The sequence below is a fragment of the Halichoerus grypus genome, chromosome 2 (genome assembly GCF_964656455.1).
Source record: "Halichoerus grypus chromosome 2, mHalGry1.hap1.1, whole genome shotgun sequence".
NCBI classification, from domain to species: domain Eukaryota; kingdom Metazoa; phylum Chordata; class Mammalia; order Carnivora; family Phocidae; genus Halichoerus; species Halichoerus grypus.
In genome coordinates, this window is record NC_135713.1 from 97842330 (window position 1) to 97864605 (window position 22276).

Genomic DNA, 22276 nt, shown 5'->3' on the forward strand with positions numbered 1-22276 from the left:
CAATGTCTCAGGGGCAAAACTAAAACCAATGGAGAGAATTACTGGAGACAGATTTTTAGACAATTAGAAATTTGTAATAATTACAACTGTCCAAGTATGGACTCTCTTCATGATGGGGTAAAGAATTTTCTCTCTACCATGGTAATAAGAGCAGATGACCATCTGGTCCTGTTGTCAGAGAGAATTTCTACATGTAAGACTCTATGATAAAAGTGGTTCAAACTTGCATTGAACATACAGGGCTTTTTCCTTTTGCTGATATTCAGAGCATCACAAAAGCACAAAATGGAGGTGGTCACAAAAGATCATTTCATGCACCCCTCCCTGAGTTCTCAGCAGACAGACAGTCAAACTGACCCATAAAGAGCACTTTAAATTTTGCTTTATGTTTCCAAGAAGAGATTTCCCTATCTTCTTAGTATCCCCAGTCTTAGCTTTTCAGGAAGTTCTTCCTGTGTCTCATCTGAATTCTTCCTGCACTAATTATACCAAATAACATGGATAATAAAATGAGCTCTATCATGATGACAGAATAACATATAACATAGAACATATAAAGAAACATTTGCAAAGACTAAATATGAAGCAATGAATGTTAAAAGGTTTCCAATCTCTAAATGTCAAATGTCATTCAGAACAGTTCTAAAACCCATTACAAGACTGGTTTGCACGCTTTCATTTTTGAGTGCAAACACAGACCTCCTTGTGTAAGAGCTCTGCTATTCTTTTCAGACCCAGCTTTCTATCTCTATGCACAAAGAATGGACTGAAGCTTCACGTGTTTAGATTCAAATCACTCAGAACAGAGGGGAAACAACACTTGAGCGGCAGGAACACAGGACAGCTTTAAAAGGTTAGTGACAACATTGAGTACTCAAAAATGCCTGTTTGTTTAAAAGATACCAAAATGCAAATTCAATAAAACCTGCCATTCTCTCATTTCTTTAGGAACTAGATAAAGCCGCCAAATACAAAAGCTGCCTTGAGACAATGCTCAGCACAGAATTCTCACTGGCCTTATTCCTAGCAGCTTGCACTGTGCTTAGTAAATGTATCACATACTGTGTTGATGTGCTCCAGGAACAAACCAATTTGCCTACTAGTCAACTCCTTACTTCCCAATTAACTGGAAAGCATGTACTAGCTTTTTTTTCAATGCTTCCCTAACAGAAATAAAACTAAAGCTAAGCTGTCAATCAACTCTTTTAAGAGAAATTGTCTTTGTTACTGCCATAGCTGGGTTCTAAGAGAGTATGTCCATAAACAAGACAATGAACTGGTATCTATCTAACTGGAATTTTGTTTACAAGCTTGCTAGCTATATGAAGAGACAGGAAGCTCAGAGCCCAGAAGCTGCAAAGGACTTCCTTTTCATACTCGAGACTGAACCATGCGCTCCTCTCCTCTGACAGTGAGTTTTCCACTCTATGGAGAGGTACGTATACACGTACACACGTACACACACACACACGTACACACACACACACACACAATTTCTCCGTTTTCAACCAGGAAGGATTTGGTCTTTACAACCAAGCACGGTCCGGTGTGGGGAATAACTCACATTGCCCAAGTCTGTCACTTTGATTACTAGATTAACAACTGATTCTAGGAGGCTTTTTAATGATTTTTTAATTTAAAAATATGCATCTTGAAGTTGAGGCCTGGCAGATAAAAGGGTTGCCAGACACCCAAAATGGAAGCCAAGTCTTTAAACTCTTCTCAAATCCTTTTCATACTCTTCTTCATTATCCAACCAAATGTTGTTAGCTACTCTTAAGAGAACATGACTTGCCTAGGGCTCTGCGAACCAGGCATGTGAATGAATGCACTTCTCCCCACCAAGAACATCCCTAAGTTTTCCAAAATATCAAGAAAAAAAGCAAACTCCTGGACTATCTCAGTACAGAGACCTTACTTCAATCAGTAATGGAGACGGCATTTTTTTCTTTAAGGTTTTCTTGATTTTGAGAGAGAGAAAGCGAGCAAGCAGAGGGAGGGGCAGAGGGAGAGACAGAATCCCAGCCAGACTCCACCCTGAGTGTGGAGCCCAACACGGGGCTCAATCGCATGACCCCGAGATCATGACCAGAGCCTTAACTGACTGAGCCACCCAGATGCCCTGGAGGTAGCATTCTTTAAAAATACAATAAAGATCTTTAGTTATTAGCTTATTATTTAACCTATGATAGTCTCTAACCTTAATTTCACTTAAGAAAAATAGTGCAAATTCCTTTATGAAAGTGAAGAACAATAATATTCTTACAGTCACCATTTAAATCATTGCTAATAGTTATTGAGTTCACCCAAGAGAAAAAATTAAACAGGGTGAACCAAAATTCTATTCATAGAATAGAATAAGCCTCAGAGTTAAAGGTCATATCCACAGAGAGACAACTGGTCATACTAGTTCTAAGTGTTCCTAAATGAATTCATGTAATACAGGGCTGTGTGAATAGGATTAGGTATGTGCGAAGAGCCACACCTGAGGAATTCTAAGTTCCTCTGTGCCAAAACCTCTCCTGTATCAGTGTGCCATGATTTATGATATTCCTATCATCAAGTTTACTTCTTGGGTATTTGTGAAATCATTCAAAATTATGATAATACTTAATGATACAGAAAAATATTTGTGAAGTGAAAAATAGGTCACAAAATAGGTAAATAAACATTTTTGTTCAAATAACTGCACATACCCAGAATAAAATGAGTGATACAGGAGATTAGGGTTTTGTTGTTGTTGTTGCTGTTTTAACCTTCTTGGTGTTCTTCTGTATTTTTCAAGATTTCTACAGTGACCCTGCATCATCATATTCATGAGTAAGAGAAAAATCATAAAATTTCAAGTAAATATAATGATCACCCTTTGATAAACTGGTCATGCAGCTATCCCACTCCTAGGTATTTGTGTAGATATTGTTGTGAACTTATGTTCACACAGAAATTGTACAAATGATTACAGTGGCTCTATTCTTAACCACCGAAAAGTGATAATACCTCAAAATTCCTTCAGTTGAAGAATAAACGGCCCGTAGCATCTCCACACAGGTGAACACTATTCAGCAACACAAAGGAATGAACTACTGAGACACACAACACATGCATGAATCTCAAATGCATTACACTGAATGGCCAAAACCAGACTCAAAGGGCTATATCATTTAGGATTCCGTTTATAGGACATGCTGCGACAGGTAAAAATATAGGGAGGAGGGCAGATCAACAGTTGCCAGAGACTGGGATTAGGAGAGACACTGACTATAACCAAGGGGCAGCACAGGGAATTTGGGGGGGTGATAAAAATGTTCTATATCTGGATTGTGGGGCTAGTTACAGGACTGAATGCATTTGTCAAAACTAAGAACTATATACTAAGAAGGATGGATTTTACCAAAAAAACATTATACTTTAACAAACTTGCAAAAAAAAAAAAAAAAAACTACTTGGAACTGAAAGCCTACTCATATCCAGATTATATTCTGTTCTGGGTGATTCTTTCTCCAAAACACACCTATGTTTCTTCAAAATTTTTACTTATTAATTTTAATTATTTTATTAAGTATTTTTTTTTTAAAGATTTTATTTATTTATTTGAGAAAGAGAGAGAACACATGAGAGGGGATAAGGTCAGAGGACGAAGCAGACTCCCTGCCGAGCAGAGAGCCGGATGCGGGACTCGATCCAGGGACTCCAGGATCATGACCTGAGCCGAAGGCAGTCGCTTAACCAACTGAGCCACTCAGGCGCCCTATTTTATTAAGTATTTTAATAATTATCACCTAATAGACATGGGATGCTGAAGGCCTGGGACACAGAAATGAGAATTTTTAATAGGGGTGAGGAGATTAAATACTGTTCAGGATACTCAGGCCTGTCTGCAATATCCCTGCAGACCCTGGCAAGGGCACCTCTGTGGACCACTCACTGGACACTATACAAGGGATTCCAGAGCTGGAGAGAAGGTGTTTAAAAGGGCGTGAGGACAGCAGGTACAATTTTCTAGTCTAATACTTTCAGGAGGCAACCAAATGCAAACTCTGAAATCCACGCCAGAGAGCCGGGATGTGGTTGTGACTGAGCACTTCTAACCCTCAAGCCCATGCCAGAACCATTTCTAGACAGATTAAGGCATGACTAAGCAGTCACCAGGCCAGTTTGGTTTGCTCAATTTAGGGCTTAAAATGCCCTCCACACCTCTGGATATTACAAAAGTGCTTCTGAGAGGGGCTGAAGAGATTTAGAATGGCTTATCCTCACAAACGGATTTGGGAACAAGGAACTTTCTCTTGAGCTTAGTGAGGGAACTGGTTTTCTGTTTTGTTTGGTCTCTCCCCTCCCCACTCACCCTTTAGAAGAGCATACAAATAAGCCTTAACTGATGCTTATCATGAGCTTAAAAGAGTTTAATTAGAACAGAGATACGAAAACCAGTTTTTATAAAGTAGAGAATTCTTTTTCCTAAGAAATATTCTTTTTCTCTGAAGATAAGAGAGTGACACCTATTCTTTTATCTGTGGAGAAGGTAAGGGAGTAAAGTGGCCTAAGGTACAGAAATTATTACTGGACAACAATTACATTAATCTCTTTCCTGAACACTTTGAAAATAATGCAAAACCTTCTTAAATTAAACTATGGAGTGAAATATATCAGGCGCCTGGGTGGCTCAGTCGGTTGAGCGTCTGCCTTGGGCTTGGGTCATGATCCTGGGCTCCTGGGATCGAGCCCGCATCAGGCTCCCTGCTCAGTGGGGGTCTGTTTGTCCCTCCCCCTCTTCTGCTACCTGCCTCTCCCCCCCTGCTCATGCTCTGTCCCTGTCTCTCTTTCAAATAAAGAAATCTTAAAAAAAAAAAAAAGAAAGAAAGAAAGAAACCTCCTAATATGTAAAAAACAGAGACTAGCAAACTAATATTCTTGAAAGAGAATGGGCTAATTAGGAGATTATTTTTAAAGCCTTAAAAGGGCTGTCTACATTAAACAAGAGAGATTATCCTAATCTGTTCATTAAACCAGACCACCAAAGAACAGCTACTTTAGAACTCAAGTTAGCCCTGTTTATATATAAACATATATATGTACACACACATTAACCATCATGTTCATGGTCTCTGAACAGGGATTTACCATAAAATACCTGTTTGTTTCTTGTCAGGGCTTTTCTGGGAATTGAATTTGTCAGGAGTAGCACTGTCAAGTTTCAATTAGTAACCAAATGTCCAATAATAAATGAAAGCAAGAAAATTCACATCCATTATTTTCATGTCCTACTCAAAGCAGGTCTTCCTAAAAAAATAAAGCATTGTACCTTTTGAAAAATATAAGGTGAGAGATGAAATGGTAACATGGAAACTTGCTTGAGCTGCAGGTCAAGAGAACTGGGCCCCTGTGTTTTATTCATCCCCTCCACACACTTATGGAGTCATTCCAGTCTGATGGTCCCAGGGAATCCATTTAATAGCTGTGCAACTTTGGACACATCATTTATAATCTCTCTGAGCCTTTGAAAGGAAAAAACCATACTTAGCACACTGGGTAAGTCATGGGAATTAGATAAAAGGTTTACAAAACAGCGAGCACAGTGTTTGGTATGTAGTGGATGTTCAAGAATATTAATTATCTCTCGCCCTCTCTCCTTTCTGAAAAGCTTTTGTTATACATTCACAATGAATCTTTTTGCTTAGTCTACGAAACAGTCCAGCAGAGAACCAAGCTTTTCTATCTCTGAGTCCACATATGCCGGACAGATCTGTAGGCTCCTGCTTAATTATTTCTCAACTAGCGGTGAATAGCTGCAAAAGTCCCTAACTGACAGGCTTTCAGATATGACCATTAAACATTGACTAAGTGTCTAGATCTGCAGAAAATTTTCCAGGTTAGGGTGGGGCCAGCATGGGACACATGACAGAACTGTTTCTGAGCCTTTTACACCAAGGACATCTCAGACAAGGCGTATACTAACAGATGGGACCAAGTTTCCTCAATAGTTCCCATGCAAAAGGCTCCCCAGTTTAAAAAAAGAAAAAAAAAAAGACACTACTAATAAATATAAATAAAGTCTTTAAAATGGGCATTTAAAAATTAAAAGCCAAATGAAAACTAGCCAGGTAAGCCAAATTCAGGCTCATTTTATTTAAACAAAGGCCCCCACAGCGCTCAAGTAGAAGTACCTTCTGGAGGGAAATAAACTTAAAGTCATTGACCAACAGACCAAACCCACAGGCACTTTGAACATTTTAGATTTGTCCCTCTCTGCACCTTCAACAGGATCTAAGTAATGATTTTACTTCACTTCTCAAGGATTGCATCAACTCGTTTTCTGGATTCGGCAGGACAGGTTGGTGTCAGCAGTGACTCTGTAAGTCAATACAAGTGGAGGTTTGGAGAAGGAAGTCTTTGGCCAACGGGTATCCACAAAACCCTGAAGTTGGTATTATATAGAGTCTTCACAGACACTGAGGCAAGGGACTGCATCTCATTTCACACCCCAGGGCCCCCATGTTCCCTTGCACACTGTGAGGGACAGCCCTGTGGCTTTCCTTGCCCTTCACAGCCCAAGGGAGAAAGAAAAAGCAAAGAAGTCCAGATTCAGCAGCTTCCTGCTCTCCAGGTTCTCAAAACAAAGACCTTAGTGAGAATTTAAGTAAAGAAATGTTCTAATCTCTATTTTAAAGCTAATGATTAATATAAGTTCAAGCCTCCTGTTTTGGGGAAAATGGAGAACCACCACATTTTATATAAAGCTACTATTTTTTTTTAAAGATTTTATTTATTTATTTGACAGAGAGACAGCAAGAAAGGGAACACAAGCAGGGGGAGTGGGAGAGGGAGAAGCAGGCTTCCCGCCGAGCAGGGAGCCTGATGCAGGGAGCCTGATGCAGGGCTCAATCCCAGGACCCTGGGATCATGACCTGAGTTGAAGGCAGATGCTTAAGGACTGAGCCACCCAGGCACCCCTAAAGCTGCTATTTTCAAAGGCATGGGTCTTTCAAATTACCCCAAAGGTTCTTCAAATCCTAAGATGGTCAGCAAAGTGACAATGTTTGCTTAATTCTGGTGTAGGTGGCACTTTCGTTTTCTTGGATGTCCACTTTGAGATATGTATGTGCCATTTGTAAGAAGCTGGTCAGAAGGAAGAACAAGGAATGGGTTGGAAGGTGTGGACCAGAACCTTGGTCCAGCCCGTGGCCCTAATGCACTTTCAAGTCTCGGAGGACAACTCTCTTCAAACTCCACCTATGCGTTCACTCCCAGCTCGTCAGGTTTTACCATCCCACCCATCATTCGTCTTCCTCCTCTTGCATTCCCACTGGCACCGTAATGAGATTATCAACATGTCCAAGTCCAATGCCATTTTAGGGTCAACTTCTTCCTTCATCTTGTATCCCCTCGCTCCTTCCTGTGATCATCAAGTTCTGCCATCCCCATCACCCCTTCTAGGTCACTACAATCCAGCCAACATCCTACCACACCTCCAACTCCTAGATAAAAGCCCCCTCTGACATCATAACAGCCAAATGCCACCTTATGTGACCTCTCTGCTAACTCTTATGACCCTCATTCCTTCAAGTTCTCCCCTTCCTTCCTTTCCCATCACTTGCTCTGTCCGATTCAAACCACCTTAGTTTTGCAAGCTCTCATCACTGATTCAATCCATCCAAAAGAAGGATGTGCTGCCTCCAGGAACCACCTGTCATGTCTACGCATGGGGTCATTTACTCTTACCCATAAACTACCATGATTATTAAATGATCTCTATAATCAAAAGGGACAACAGAAAAAGCATATTTGCATTATTTTCAATATTCCTACTTCATATTTAAGGCAACTGCCAGATTCAAAATAACATACGTTAACTCATTCATCTTTTACAACAACACATTCTTAGTTTAACCCATCTGCCCCTGAGGCATACGGTCCAACAGACAGGATTAATATGAGCACCTACAGCTGTCCATTCTTCTGCCGGTACTTCTTCCCTACTGCCTGGTAGTCTGGGGCTTTCCTTCAATGACACCTGGCAACGAGTCACATCCAGTACTTAGGAACCCCAGTTAATATTTTGTTCCTATGTAAGAATATAATTTGCCTAGGGGCGCCTGGGTGGCTCAGTTGGTTAAGCATCTGCCTTCGGCTCAGGTCATGATCTCAGGGTCCTGGGATTGAGTTCCGCATCAGGCTCCCTGCTCTGAAGGGGAGCCTGCTTCTCCCTCTCCCTCTGTTGCTCCTCCTGCTTGTTCTCTCTCTCTCTCTGTCAAATAAATAAATAAAATCTTTAAAAAAGGAATAAAATTTGCCTTGTTATTGAGGTTTTCATTATAAACATACAACACAGGGCTTTGTTTCTAGGAACATGTACCCACTATGGATGTGATACCTGTGTTTTCCAACTTGCAAAGGAAGTTACTTAGTGACTGATACCTAGTATGACAAGGGTAATACTTTGAAAAATAGTGATTCCTCCACCACTCTCAATACACACACACACACACACACACACACACACACACACACACACACTCAATTTAAGCATGTCATCTTTCTCACGTCAGCCTGAAGCCTTGGGGCTCTGGAAGGTTATACTGAGGAGAGAGGGCATTTTAGCATTGTTATAGCAGAAAACAAAAGAGAACTATCTGCTTCTGACATTGAAAATATGATTTTATGTCAAGACAATGGGCTGGAAAATTCGGCTTTATCAAGAATAGAACTTGAAAAATACAGATTATGGTGTCTTCTATGAAAGACAAAGCTGCTTCTTATTAAGGCTATGGATGGCACTTGCTACCCTAGAAGAGAAAGAACCTATGAGAGCAGAAAGCCTAAAATTCACCCCCTCTGGGACCAGGGGGTATAAGGAGAGGTGGGTAGTAACATATGTGAGCCCTCATCTCCCTTCTGATTTTTGGTTCTAGCACAGGAGAGGTGTCAGATAAGTTAGTGTCCTGTAACTTTATACTTTCACTCCAAGAGTGAAAGTAACATTTGACCTATGGTATAGCCACTTTTGAGTTCTGGTATGGTGTGGATGGGACCAGAAGTTCCTGTGCACTCCTAAGGAGGAAGTAGACAGAAGTGAGTTGAGAGGCAATAGGCCTGGCTAGCAAAAAGATAACCCACTGCAGAGATTACAAGGGTGATGTCATAGGCCATGCACTGGATGGAGGGTGTGATAGATCTGGAGAGGTCCAGAAGAGTGTCTGCAGGAGCTGCAAGATGGAGTCTAGGTCAACTGAGGACCACAAGTCAGGCTTGACATAGCTCAGAGAGACCAAACCACAACCTACATAGCTGCAGATACCAGTCAGACACCCAAAGATGGAAAAGTTCATTGAAAACTGTCATGAAGGCAAGAGACGCCCAATCCCCACTCCCTTCCCCATACATGCAGAAAGCATCCCCGAAAGGAACAGAGAAAGACACATATCTGAGTAATTGAGAATTTTATATAAATAAGCAAGTGTACAAAACCTAAAGGAACTATTTATACCATTGCATCAGACTACATATACTGGAGTGGACTCATTTTGTGTTCTACTGCCCAGGGAACAGGGAGGCAGGAGAACACAGCTTTCTTAGAATTAAGTGAACAAACACTATTTCTTCTGGAATATAGCTTGAGGAGATCTAAACTCTTCCTAACTAGTATATAGAAAAATTCCATTTTAATTAACACTATTTCCAATATAACAGTATCATTTCCATGACCCATAACAATAGTTCTTTGCGGCTCTAATTAATACAACAGTAAACTTACAAATAGCATCCTTTCACATGCTGACACATGATAATTATGGTTTATCTTTCCTTCTACCACATCTCATGCCCAGAAAGCTAAAAGCTCTCTTCTTTTTGAATTTCCAGCACTCAGGGCAATACCTGACATCCAGTTGGCAAACTTCTACTTTCATTACCAAAAGTAGTAATGAATAAACATTCAATGATGAATAAAAACATGACCATGACCACTTTCTACTTTCCAGTGTTGTGGTTATATTGTACACAACCTAAGTTATTGTTGTCATTTCAGTTTTCTCAAATACCAGGTTGATATTCTAATAAAGAGATTTCCCAGAAAGGGAAAGGCAGAAACCCAGAAAGACAGCTACAGGAAAGAGAGCAGGGAGATTAACCACAATGTGAAGAGGACAAGATTAAAGACAACAGGGAAATAAGGAAGTCTGCAATCCAAATGACATAAGCAGCTTAACAGGGCAGATTCCCAGAAAATCTGTCAGGTGACCAAGAAAGGAAGGGAGAAGAAGGAGCAAAACACCTAAGGCTGAAAAGATGCTCAACACCACTAATAATCAGGGAAATGCAAATCAAAACTACAATGAGATATCCCCTCACACCTGTCAAAATGACTAAAATCAAAAGCACAAAAAAGAACAAGTGTGGGCGAGGATGTGGAAAAAAGAACCCTCAAGCACTGCTGGTGGGAAAGCAAACTGGTACAGCCACTGTGGAATACAGCATGGAGCTTCTTCAAAAAATTAAAAAGAGAATTACCATATGATCCAGTAATCACACTACAGGGTATTAATGCAAAGAATACAAAAACACTAACTCAAAAAGATATATACACCCCTATGTTTATTGCCACATTGTTTACAATAGCCAAAAAATGGAAGCAACCCAAGTGTCCATCCATAGACGAATGGATAACAAAGATGTGGTGTATATATACAATAAAACTTTACTCAACCCTAAAAGAGAAGGAGATTAATCCCTGGTATAGGGACTACTTAGTGGTGGGCCTTGCAGATTTGATCTTTTCTCCTTCTGGATCTGAGGCCTCTACCACAACCATGTTAAGCCACATCTTGGGTGAGGCCAAGAAGCATCCAAGCTTGATCCCGCTATACATATTTATTGAAGGAGGAAGTACTGGAGTTGCACTGTATGTCTTGCACCTGGCACTGTCCAATCCAGATGTCAGTTGGGGTAGAAAGAATAACCCAGAACCTTGGAACAAACTAGGTCCCAATGGTCAATACAAGATCTACTCAGTGAATGGGATTACAGCAAACTGAAGAAAGAAGGTCCAGACTTCTAAATGAAACGTTTCACTATAAAGCTGCTTAGAATGAAGGTCTTCCAGAAGACATCTGCATAGCGTTCCACTTATCCAGGACTTATTTCCCCTCTGAATGCACAAAATCATGTTGGTATATTGTGTTGGGGGTTTACACTGATTAATAAGTATCTGAAACTTGAAAAAAAGGAATGAAATCTTGCCATTTGCAACAATATGAATGGATCTAAAGGGTATAATGCTAAGTGAATTAAGTGAGTCAGAGAAAGACAAATACCATATGATCTTATTCATATATGAAATTTAAGAAGCAAAACAAATGAACAAAGAAAAAAGAGACAAAAAGCAGAGTCTTGAGTATAGAGAACAAAATGGTGGTTACCAGCGGGGAGGTGGACGGGGGGATGGGTGAAATAGGTGATGGGAATTAAGGAGTGCACTTGTACTGATGAGCTCTGAGTAATGTATAGAACCATCAAATCATTATATTGTACACCTGAAACTAATACAACACTGTATGTTAATTATACCAGGATTAAATAAATAAAGTAGGGCTTCCCATCCAAAAAGAAAACAAAAAAATAAAAAAAACACCTTCAGCTGGGATCTAGGATGGGGACAAATCAATCACACCAAATAATTTGTCACATTAATGTGAAAATCGGCCTGCACTTCCAAAGTTGAGTAGAACCACAAACTATGAAAATATGCAGTCCCTTTATGTTCATTTACATCTGCTTGGGTCAATTTTTCAGTGATTTTTTTTGTTTGTTTTGGGGTTTTTTCTTACACTTCATTCAGCATCCTCTGTCTCAATAAATGTTCTAGATTCACTGACTCTTCAAATAAAGAATATACTTAAAGTATATGAACAGGTCACTCATAACAACAACAGTGTGCTTTTTATAGTGGGAAACATTTAGAAATTGTGAGCACAGGAAGTATAGAGTATCTTTTAGTAATAAGTTTTACATCCTCAACATTGGCTTTATAATTACTCAGAATTCAGATTTTTTCCCCTAATATTAAGAAATATTTAATATTTTAAGCCGAATTAACTTAGCTGAAGCAGACATTTTCTCTAAATCCATCAAACAGTCCTTCAAATTATGTTCATAATGAAGCCATGATGTGACTATGGACAGGGCTGAAAAACATGCACTCTGGAAAAGTTTCAAGAATATAACCAAGAACCTGCAACGACTGGGGTTGGCCAGTTAGGAGAGCAATGGTGTTTCCATAACAAAGAGAACTGAAATAAATGCAGGCCCATGATCACCATCACTGGGAAGGGTGGAAGGGACAGAGAGATGGCCAACAACACTGGGTGAACAGGACCCCATTGCTAAGTAGTCCAACTGATTACATCAGTAGTAAGTATTACCGACCCCAACTTGGTTCAACCAAAATAAACACAAGCAAAATCCAGACAACAGTTTGGATAACCATGTAGACTCCTACTACAAATAACATGAGAAAGAACAACACTGGATCTCAAAACAGGCCCTCAGCGCTCAAAATACTATACAATGACATAGCCACTATACTCAGAATTGTCACAAAATTCTCAAGACTTGCCACCAAAGCGAAGAAAGCAACAATTCTCAATTGAGAGCTATAACTGTTTATGTGAGCACGTTCAGGGATCAAAGGTGCCTGGTTCATCACAGCTTGTCATTAAAAACAAAAACAAAAACCCCAAAACAGCCCTCCTCTTGATCGTGTTTAACTTCTAAAAGGCAGTGAATTAAATTATGAGTCTTCATTCCAAAATAAGCCTGTAGTTTATATCAAGAGAGATTATCCTCCTCCCTCTTTGTAATAAATGAAGGTGGTAACACCTCATCTTTGTGTGCCCCTCTATTGAGCCCTGGTAGCTGATACCATCCAAACATATCAAGAGGAAACTATGATTAGCATAAGTCACTACTCAGTTACAGGACAGGGGAAGATTTCTTTACAATGCCAGCATATTTCTATGCAAGACAAATGACACCTAGACAATTTTACTTGAAAACTCAAGGCATTACTCCTAGGAGATAAGTATTCGGAGCTCTGTTAATAGTTCCCCCACTCAAGTGAATACCATATTGAGATAACAGTGCTCTGTCCTGAAGGTACATGGAATCTGCTACTTAACACCTAATACTTTAGATGTGCTGTGACCTCTAGATAAAATTTCTTTTTGCAAGAAATAAAGGCTTTAAAATAACAGAAGTCAATTTTGAGGTATTGTAGACAGTTTGCCTTTTGGGTTTTGCTCAGTTTCTTTTTTGTCTGAATGACATCCAAACCTCTTCCTTTTTTTAGCAAATCATCCATTATTTGGGTCCTCATGGCAGGCGAGACCCTACCTCACAATATAAAAATGGACATTTCCTACACTGGTCTTTGGCAGTCATATGTCCTAGGGTCAGCTCATCATGTCCCATTTCAGATTCTAAATTTGGGGTGAGTGACATAAAGACCCAGGGGTCAGAGAGATTGTTCATGGCATGAGCAGGGGGGACTGCAAAGGGAATCAGCCACACAGTCCAGCAGCAGCACCAAACCCAGATTCCACTGACGACAAGACAAGACTTTGACTGTGGTTCCTCGCTCTTTTGAGTTGGGTTTCCAGCCATCTTCCAATTACTTTCTATTTTGCCTAAATCAGAGTACTGTAGCCTGACCCACACAATGGGAGAAGTGTTTTCACAGGAGTGGTAAGAAATGAGTTAACCTTATGAACAAGTATTTACTTTGTATAAGGAGGAAGTTAGTTGTTAGTAAATATAATCGGAGAACTCACTCTTTTCTGTCTCAGCTAAACATTTTTTTTAGTTTCCTTTTTTTTATTAACATATAAGGTATTATTTGTTTCAGGGGTACAGGTCTGTGATTCATCAGTCTTACACAATTCACAGCACTCACCATAGCACATACCCTCCCCAATGTCCATCACCCAGCCACCCCATCCCTCCTACCCCCCACCACTCCAGCAACCCTCAGTTTGTTTCCTGAGATTAAGAGGCTCTTACGGTTTGTCTCCCTCTCTGGTTTCACCTTGTTTCATTTTTCCGTCCCTTCCCCTATGATCCTCTGTCTTGTTTCTCAAATTCCTCATATCAGTGAGATCATATGATACTTGTCTTTCTCTGATTGACTTATTTCGCTTAGCATAATACCCCCTAGTTCCATCCACGTCATTGCAAATGGCAAGATTTCATTTTTCTGATGGCTGCATAATATTCCATTGTATATATATATATACCACATCTTCTTTATCTATTCATCTGTTGATGGACATCTAGGCTCTTTCCATAGTTTGGCTATTGTTCAGCTAAACATTTTTGTGTCTTGTTTTTATTTTCTCAATACTAACATGTTAGGAAGAAAATATTCAGTTAAAATCTCTTACTTCATGAAGCCAATCTATGATGATAATCCAAACAGCATTTACCTCTGGGGTAGGTAACAACTGGGAGGGGGCACACAAGTATGCTAGACAGTGTTCTCTACCTTGATTTGGGTGATGATAATAGAAACAGGTTTTTGTAAAACTTTAGAAATATGCATGTATTGGGGCGTCTGGGTGGCTCAGTTGATTCAGTGTCCGCCTTTGGCTTGGGTCATGATCCCGGGGTCCTGGGATGGAGGCCCACATTGGGCTACCTGCTTAGTGGGGAGTCTGCTTCTCCCTCTGCCCTTCCCCCTGCTTATGCTCTCTCTCAAATAAATAAAATCTTAAAAAAAAAAAAAAAAAGGATTTGTGCATGTGATTCCATGTGAGTTTATCTAAATGATACAGGTACATAAACACAAAGATAAACGTATGGCCCAGAAGGTGTGCTGATAAAGGTATCATCATACTGATGATAAAGCAAACAAAGAATATCCTCAAAATATGCTTCTGTACATATTATCTCCTTTGATCTTGGACTTCCCTGGCATTTTATTCTGACAACGGAAGAATTATCACTGGACACATTTCAATGCCCAGTGATTTTCCTCAGTGCCTCCCGGAAAAGGACATGTCTAGCTCTGGTGTCATTTCTCTTCACACCTTCAGTATGTGAATCAAAAATCTCTGCTGGGTTCCAAGTGAGAAAGCCAACGTCCTGCATTCCTACCTCACTATATCATAATTCCCAAACTCAGAGGCTGGCTTTGTCCTTCTTCAAGCCCTGCCTCCATTTTCTATCTGGTTCAAGAGATGATGATGATAATTAACTATGTGCTAGTCAATGATGCAGGCACTTTATAAGGCCAAGTACCTAATCCCCTCACTCTATTAATGAGGACCAAGACACAGGGAAGTTAAATTACTTCCTTGACATTAAAATGTTAACGTGGTACAACTGGGTCACCTGTATCTCCCAGTTCATGCCACTTACTAAATCTAAAATCCAGGTTATTCTCAGCTTTGTTCTTTCTTTCATTTTTCCTGGTGAGGAAATAATGACATAAATTTCTCCTTAAGGACATCCATTTTCCATTTCAAATTTTGCACATGTGTACACACACCTACTCAAGGCAAGACAAATAGTGCCAAACAGAAGAAGGAATACATCAACCTGGAATGTGCATATATTACTACTCTGTATTCCTTCAAGATAAGAACCAAAAATATTTTATTTACCATGAAAATGTCTATGGCCATTCCCCAGTTACAAAAGTCCATCTTACAAATCTAAGAAGTATTCACTATGACCAAATCCTTGGATGACTGTCCCCTCCTTCAAAACACCATCATGGCTCCTCTCTCCAGACTTCTGAGAGTGGTGATGTTCACAAACATGTCAATATCACATCTCAAATAGTTCTGCTAGATGCTTCTATCTGTTCCAGAATCCAATCAACAGGCCCAGAAAGACACTAGTGACTCAATTTCCTCTTCCTGTGCCCTTGCCCAACCACTCCCTGCCCCCAAATCAACCCTCACTTGTTCCAAGAGGCAAAGGTAAGTCATATCAGCAAGAAACTACAGCATCTACGATTTGACACTTAGCCCTGTGTCAACACAACGTCAAGAGCTTGGAGGGGTGGGGTGAATGAAAACAAAGAATTTTACAAAGCAATTATGAAGACAGAAAAATAAAAAGACCAAGAGAGGTCCTGGGAGAATGGCTAGCTGCATTTGAGAATATGCTTGAAATGATCCCCTAGAATTTGCCTGTGTAATACTTTCCACCAATCTGGACCCTGGGAAATAAGTTTTCCATACAGACCTAAAAACAGCCTTTGTGTGGAAGGTAAGAAGTTTTTCACAATAACTGTGCCTCATCAAATATGGCATTTGCATTAAAATTTGTATTTCATATAGTAATTTTGTTTTCTTAGGACTGTGGCATCTCCCCCATTTGCAAGTACAAGTGGAATGAGGTATTTGGGAAAAGCACAATAAATAGTGACTAAAGGAACCCCTCTCAACAAATGCTCACTATATTTATATTTCAGTAATTATACTTCATAAATCAATGTAGTAAACTCCAAATTCAGAACAAAGTTGGTATTATCCTACAACCAATTTCCTTCCATTTCTCCTCCAAGAGAATGAAAGAAGGGTAATTCATGAACTAGGTTAAGAGCCTGGAATGCAAGTAGTGGGAATAGGCCTCAGTTCTGCTAGTCTAATGAGGACTTTTCTATTGTTCTGTGTATAATAGAAGCATGCTGATAATTTCAAGGGAAAAGTTCACTGAACTTTGTGCCTGTTCCAAATACTTTTTTCCCCATTTCCCTCCACTGGTTAACATGCATGCAAAATTCTATGCAATTGAGCCCAGGCTTGCTGGAACCTTTGGCACAGCCTCAGCAACAAGATAGAAACTGGCACTGGCCCTGGAGTACACTCTAGGTATCAAGTCACATATGGGGGGGAGAAGAAAGCATCCATCTCACCAGGAAACAGAGAAAGGTGAACAAGGATCAAAAGATCTTCACTTCCACTTCAGTCAAAAAAGACTTACTTGTAGTTTCACTGTATTTTTTTTTTTATCATTTTACTACCTCATTTTATATCAACAAAAAGAATTCCTAGTCTACGTATATGGAATCTTTCTTCAGGTGAAAAAGGAATTCCATTACTGCTGAATCCTGACAAAGGCATTACGAGGAAAAAACTACAGACCAGTGTTCCTCATGAACATAGGGAAAAAAACAACAAGTATTAGGAAATTAAACCCAGTGACACATAAAAAGGATAACATGGCACAACCAAGTGGGGTTTATCTCAGGAATTTAAGACTGGCTCAACATTCAAATATCAATGTAATTCACCATGTTAACAGACTACAGAAGAAAAATACTTTTTGTGCATCTATTGAGATAAGGTTTAACCAAGTTCAACATCCACTGATAATAAAAACTAGTCAGGGGCGCCTGGGTGGCTCAGTCGTTAAGTGTCTGCCTTCGGCTCAGGTCATGGTCCCAGGGTCCTGGGATCGAGCCCCGCATCAGGCTCCCTGCTCTGCGGGAAGCCTGCTTCTCCCTCTCCTACTCCTCCTGCTTGTGTTCCCTCTCTCGCTATGTCTCTCTCTGTCAAATAAATAAAATCTTAAAAAAAAAAAAAAAGAAGAATATTGTAAAAAAAAAAAAAAACTAGTCAGTGATAAAGAACAGAGTACATTGGATAGAAACACTAAAGTCCAGCGGGTAAATTCAGTCTCACAGAAGTACAGGTTAACAATTACAAATGCACCCAGAAAAATGAGTAAATGTGTGTAGTTAAAAAGACCCAAGTTTCTCACTGTGAAAGATAAGAGCTACAATCAAAGGGTGAATACTAGAGCAAACTTTGTGGTGCTAGACTGGAGTCAAAGAAGTTCATGTTTCTTTTCATAAATACAGAGAGGGAAACATAAAAACACAGGTAAGTTTGCACAAGGGATTAGTGTATATACATACATTTCCAAGATCTACCCACTCCGAGAGCCTAGGAGCAGTGACACTTCAGTGGCAAGGAGTGCACCGAGCGCCCAGATCTTGGCTTCTATATCCCATCTTCCAGCAAAAAGGAAACAAGGATCCTTGGGGGAAATGGCTGAGTCAGGGAAAATACACGAGCAACATGAAGCCTCTTGTGATACCAAAGAAGTTGTTTCCAACAACAAAAGCAGATAGAAGCATTTCAAAGAGACAGAGAAGTCAATCTGAAAGAGCTCTCAATGTCTAAAGCTGAAATAACCTGAGCAAATAAGTAAGAGTATGTGGTTATAACGCAAAGAATAAAATAAATATCCAGAAGTCCATATGATATGGACTTCCTTACATAGGAATTCCAATCAATATAGAAGGAACAAGAGAAAAAGAAAGTTGCTACTCAAACACCACAGTAATCATTTCTAGAGGAAGATCCATGAATGAATGCTATAATTAGTGGGGAAGTTAAGGACCAACAGGCTATTGAATAATCTCAGGACCATCCTTTTGGGCATGCAACCTGAGCAGTTGTGCAGTCTTCCATGCTCAGAAGGGCTCACAGTTGGTTTCTTCTCTGCTGTTTCCATCTTGAAATTTTTTAATAATTTTGAACATGGGGCACCACACTTTGTTTTGGGCCTTACAAATTATGTTGTTGATTTTGAAATCATCTAAAATCTCTCCCATAAAATATATATTAATTACTGTACTGATTTTAATTCGCCTTTCCTTTGAGTGTGGCTGATCTTAGTGATTCACTTCTAAAAAATAGAGTATAGAATTAGAAAAAAAATAGTAACTTTACTATGGAGAATCCTAGAAGACAACTGCCCTAACCAAGTGATCTAAATTAACATCACCTGTAATTAGACAGGTTGTCAGGTCCTCCTGGTACCATGCAATGAGAAGGTACTTCACCTCTGTGATATCCTTCTCAAAAATCTAAAACCTTAGCCTAATCATGAGAAAACATAAAAAAAAAACAAAACTAAACTAAACTGAAAGACACCCTCAAAGTATCTGGCCACTATTCCTCACCACTGTCAAGGGCGTAAAAAACAACACTTAGGAACTATCACAGTTTGGTAGACACTAATTCTTCACAACTAAATGTAATGTGGTGTCCTGGATGGGGTCCTGGAAGAAAAAAAGGACAACAGTGGGAAAACTGAAAATCCAAGTAAGTTCTGCAGCTTAGTTATTGCTATTGTCCCAATCCATTTCAAATTTTTGATATTTGTACCACAGTTATATATGATGTTAACATTACAGAAAGTACGGTGAAGTATATACAAGAACTCAATTCTTCAGTCTAAAAAATATTTCCAAATAAAAAGGTTTTACAAAGTAAAAATGGAAAAAAATTATATGGGGTTCTATTTGGCCTGCTCCATAAATGGGCTATCATATAAGAAGAGAACTTCTAAGACAAAATAACCAGGCCTTTATGTTAAATTTTATTTTTTAGAATGTTAGTTCCTAAGGCAAGGAAAATAGCAGTCTATGCTGTATAAAGCAGATTGAGAAAAGGAAAGGATTTCCAGTAAGTTCAGAGTTCAATGGTTATCAATGATTTAATATGATAAAAATGAGTGATTTTCATAGATAAGTCAGCTTTCATTAATGAAGTGAGAGTTTAATAATACATGAACATGGTCACTGCAGCATTATTTACAAAAATTTACAACAATCCAAGATATAGAAACTATGTAAGTGCCTGTCAGATGAACGGATAAAGAAGATATGGTAAATATACAATGGAACATTATTCAGCGATAAGAAAGGAAATCCTGCCATTTGCAAAAACATGGATGGACCTTGAGGGCTTTATGCTCAGTGAAATAAGTCAAAGACAGAGACAAATATTGTCTGATCTCACTTACACACAGAATCTAAAAAAGCCAAACTTGTAGAAACAAAGGGTAGAATGGTGGTTACCCTGGGCTGGGACATGGGGAAAATGGGAAGATTTTGGGTTAAGGGTACAAACTTTTATTATAAGATGCATAAGTTAGAGGGACCTAATGAATAGAACAGTGATTATAGTTAGCAACTTTTGCATATATTACAGTATTAAGACCATATTTTAAATGTTCTCACCACCATAAAGAACTGGTAATTTTATTATGGTACTGGCACAAAAACAGACACATAGATCAATGGAACAGAATAGAGAGACCAGAAATGGACCCTCAACTCTATGGTCAACTCATCTTCAACAAAGCATGAAAGAAGGTCCAATGGAAAGAAGACAGTCTCTTCAACAAATGGTGTTGGGAAAATTGGACAGCCACATGCAGAAGAATGAAACTGGACCACACAAAAATAGACTCAAAATGGATGAAAGACCAAAATGTGAGATAGGAATCCATCAAAATCCTTGAGGAGAACAAAGGCAGCAACCTCTTTGACCTCAGCTGCAGCAACTTCTTCCTAGAAACATCGCCAAAGGCAAGGGAAACAAGGGCAAAAATGAACTATTGGGACTTCATCAAGATAAAAACTTCTGCACAGGAAAGGAAACAGTCAACAAAACCAAAAGACAACCGACAGAATGGGAGAAGATATTTGCAAATGACATATCAGATAAAGGGCTAGTATCCAAAATCTATAAAGAATTTATCAAACTCAACACCCAAAGAACAAATAATCCAATCAAGAAATGGGCAGAAGACAGGAAGAGACATTTCTGCAAGGAAGACATCCAAATGGCCAACAGACACATGAAAAATTGCTCAACATCACTCAGCATCAGGGAAATCCAAATCAAAACCTCAATGAGATACCACCTCACAAATGTCAGAATGGCTAAAATTAACAAGTCAGGAAAAGACAGATGTTGGCGAGGATGCGGAGAAAGGGGAATCCTCCTACACTGTTGGTGGGAATGCAAGCTGGGGCAGCCACTCTGGAAAACAGTATGGAGGTCCCTCAAGAAGTTGAAAATAGAGCTACCCTACGACCCAGCAAATGCACTACTGGGTATTTACCCCAAAGATACAAATGTGATCTGAAGGGGCACGTGCACCACAATGTTTATAGCAGCAATGTCCACAATAGCCAAACTATGGAAAGAGCCTAGATGTCCATCAACAGATGAATAGATAAAGAAGATGTGGTATATATATACAATGGAATATTATGTAGCCATCAAAAAATATGAAATCTTGCCATTTGCAATGATGTGGATGGAACTAGAGAGTATTAGGCTAAGTGAAATAAGTCAATCTGAGAAAGACAAGTATCATAGGATCTCACTGATATGAGGAATTTGAGAAACAAGACAGAGGATCATAGGGGAAGAGAGGGAAAAATGAAACAAGATGAAACCAGAGAGAGAGACAAACCATAAGAGCCTCTTAATCTCAGGAAACAAACTGAGGGTTGCTGGAGTGGAGGGGGGGATGGGAGGGATGGAGTGGCTGGGTGATGGACATTGGGGAGGGTATGTGCTATGGTGAGTGCTGTGAATTGCATAAGACTGATAAGTCACAGACCTGTACCCCTGAAACAATAATACATTATATGTTAATAAAAAAATAAATAAAATGAGAACTGGTAATTTTGTGAGGTGATGGAGGTGTTAACTAATGCCACAGTGGTAACCCATTTCGCAATATGTAAGTGTAGCAAATCAGCACATTGTATACCTAAAACTTACAATGTTACATGTCAATTGAAACAATTTACTCAGATTTTATGTATATTATTTAACATATATTATATAACATTTATTTATTAAGATCTCAATTTATTAAGATTATTATATCTCAATAAAGCTGGAAAATAAATAATACTAGAAGTTCATAATGCTTAGAATTACGTTTTAGAACATGCGGACAGATGAAGAACAAAACCAAGTAAGTTCCAGAGCTAAGGGAAAGCACAGGACATAGAATTGGAGTGCTCTAATGTGACCACCCATTCCATGACCTGGACAAGACCCACTTCCTGCTAGGAGTTTGAGTCAGCAGACCCTCAGCAAGGTGGTGCGGCCAGATGTTTGTTAGAACCTCAGAACTAGGCAGGATCTCAATGTGGATCTATAAAAGCAATGCTCACAGCTGTTGTTACTAATATTCATAAGCAAAGCATGAGACAGCATAATTGTTCTATAAAATAAAAACAGCACAACAACTAAAACTTTAGCCAATAACCATCCCAGACAATGGAAGTTGCAATAGAAACTCCCAGGCTATTCACAACCCATCAGGCAGAATTATCACTTCTAGGGGATTAGGGCAGCTCTTCTCACAAATGCAGTAGGGTCTTCATAATTATTAAATTTAATTTCCCCAAGGTGAAAGTAGATTGGGTAGCTCTCAATTGTCTTCCAGTCCT

At 39.3% G+C, this 22276-nt stretch overlaps 1 protein-coding gene and 1 pseudogene across 5 annotated transcripts in view; one reads left to right on the forward strand and one right to left on the reverse strand.

The window, feature by feature from the left end:
- Window positions 1-22276, reverse strand: part of ARHGEF28 (Rho guanine nucleotide exchange factor 28) — a 306584-nt gene that overhangs the window by 189477 nt on the left and 94831 nt on the right. The window lies entirely within an intron of this gene.
- LOC118528373 (cytochrome c oxidase subunit NDUFA4 pseudogene) lies at window positions 10806-11094 on the forward strand (annotated as a pseudogene).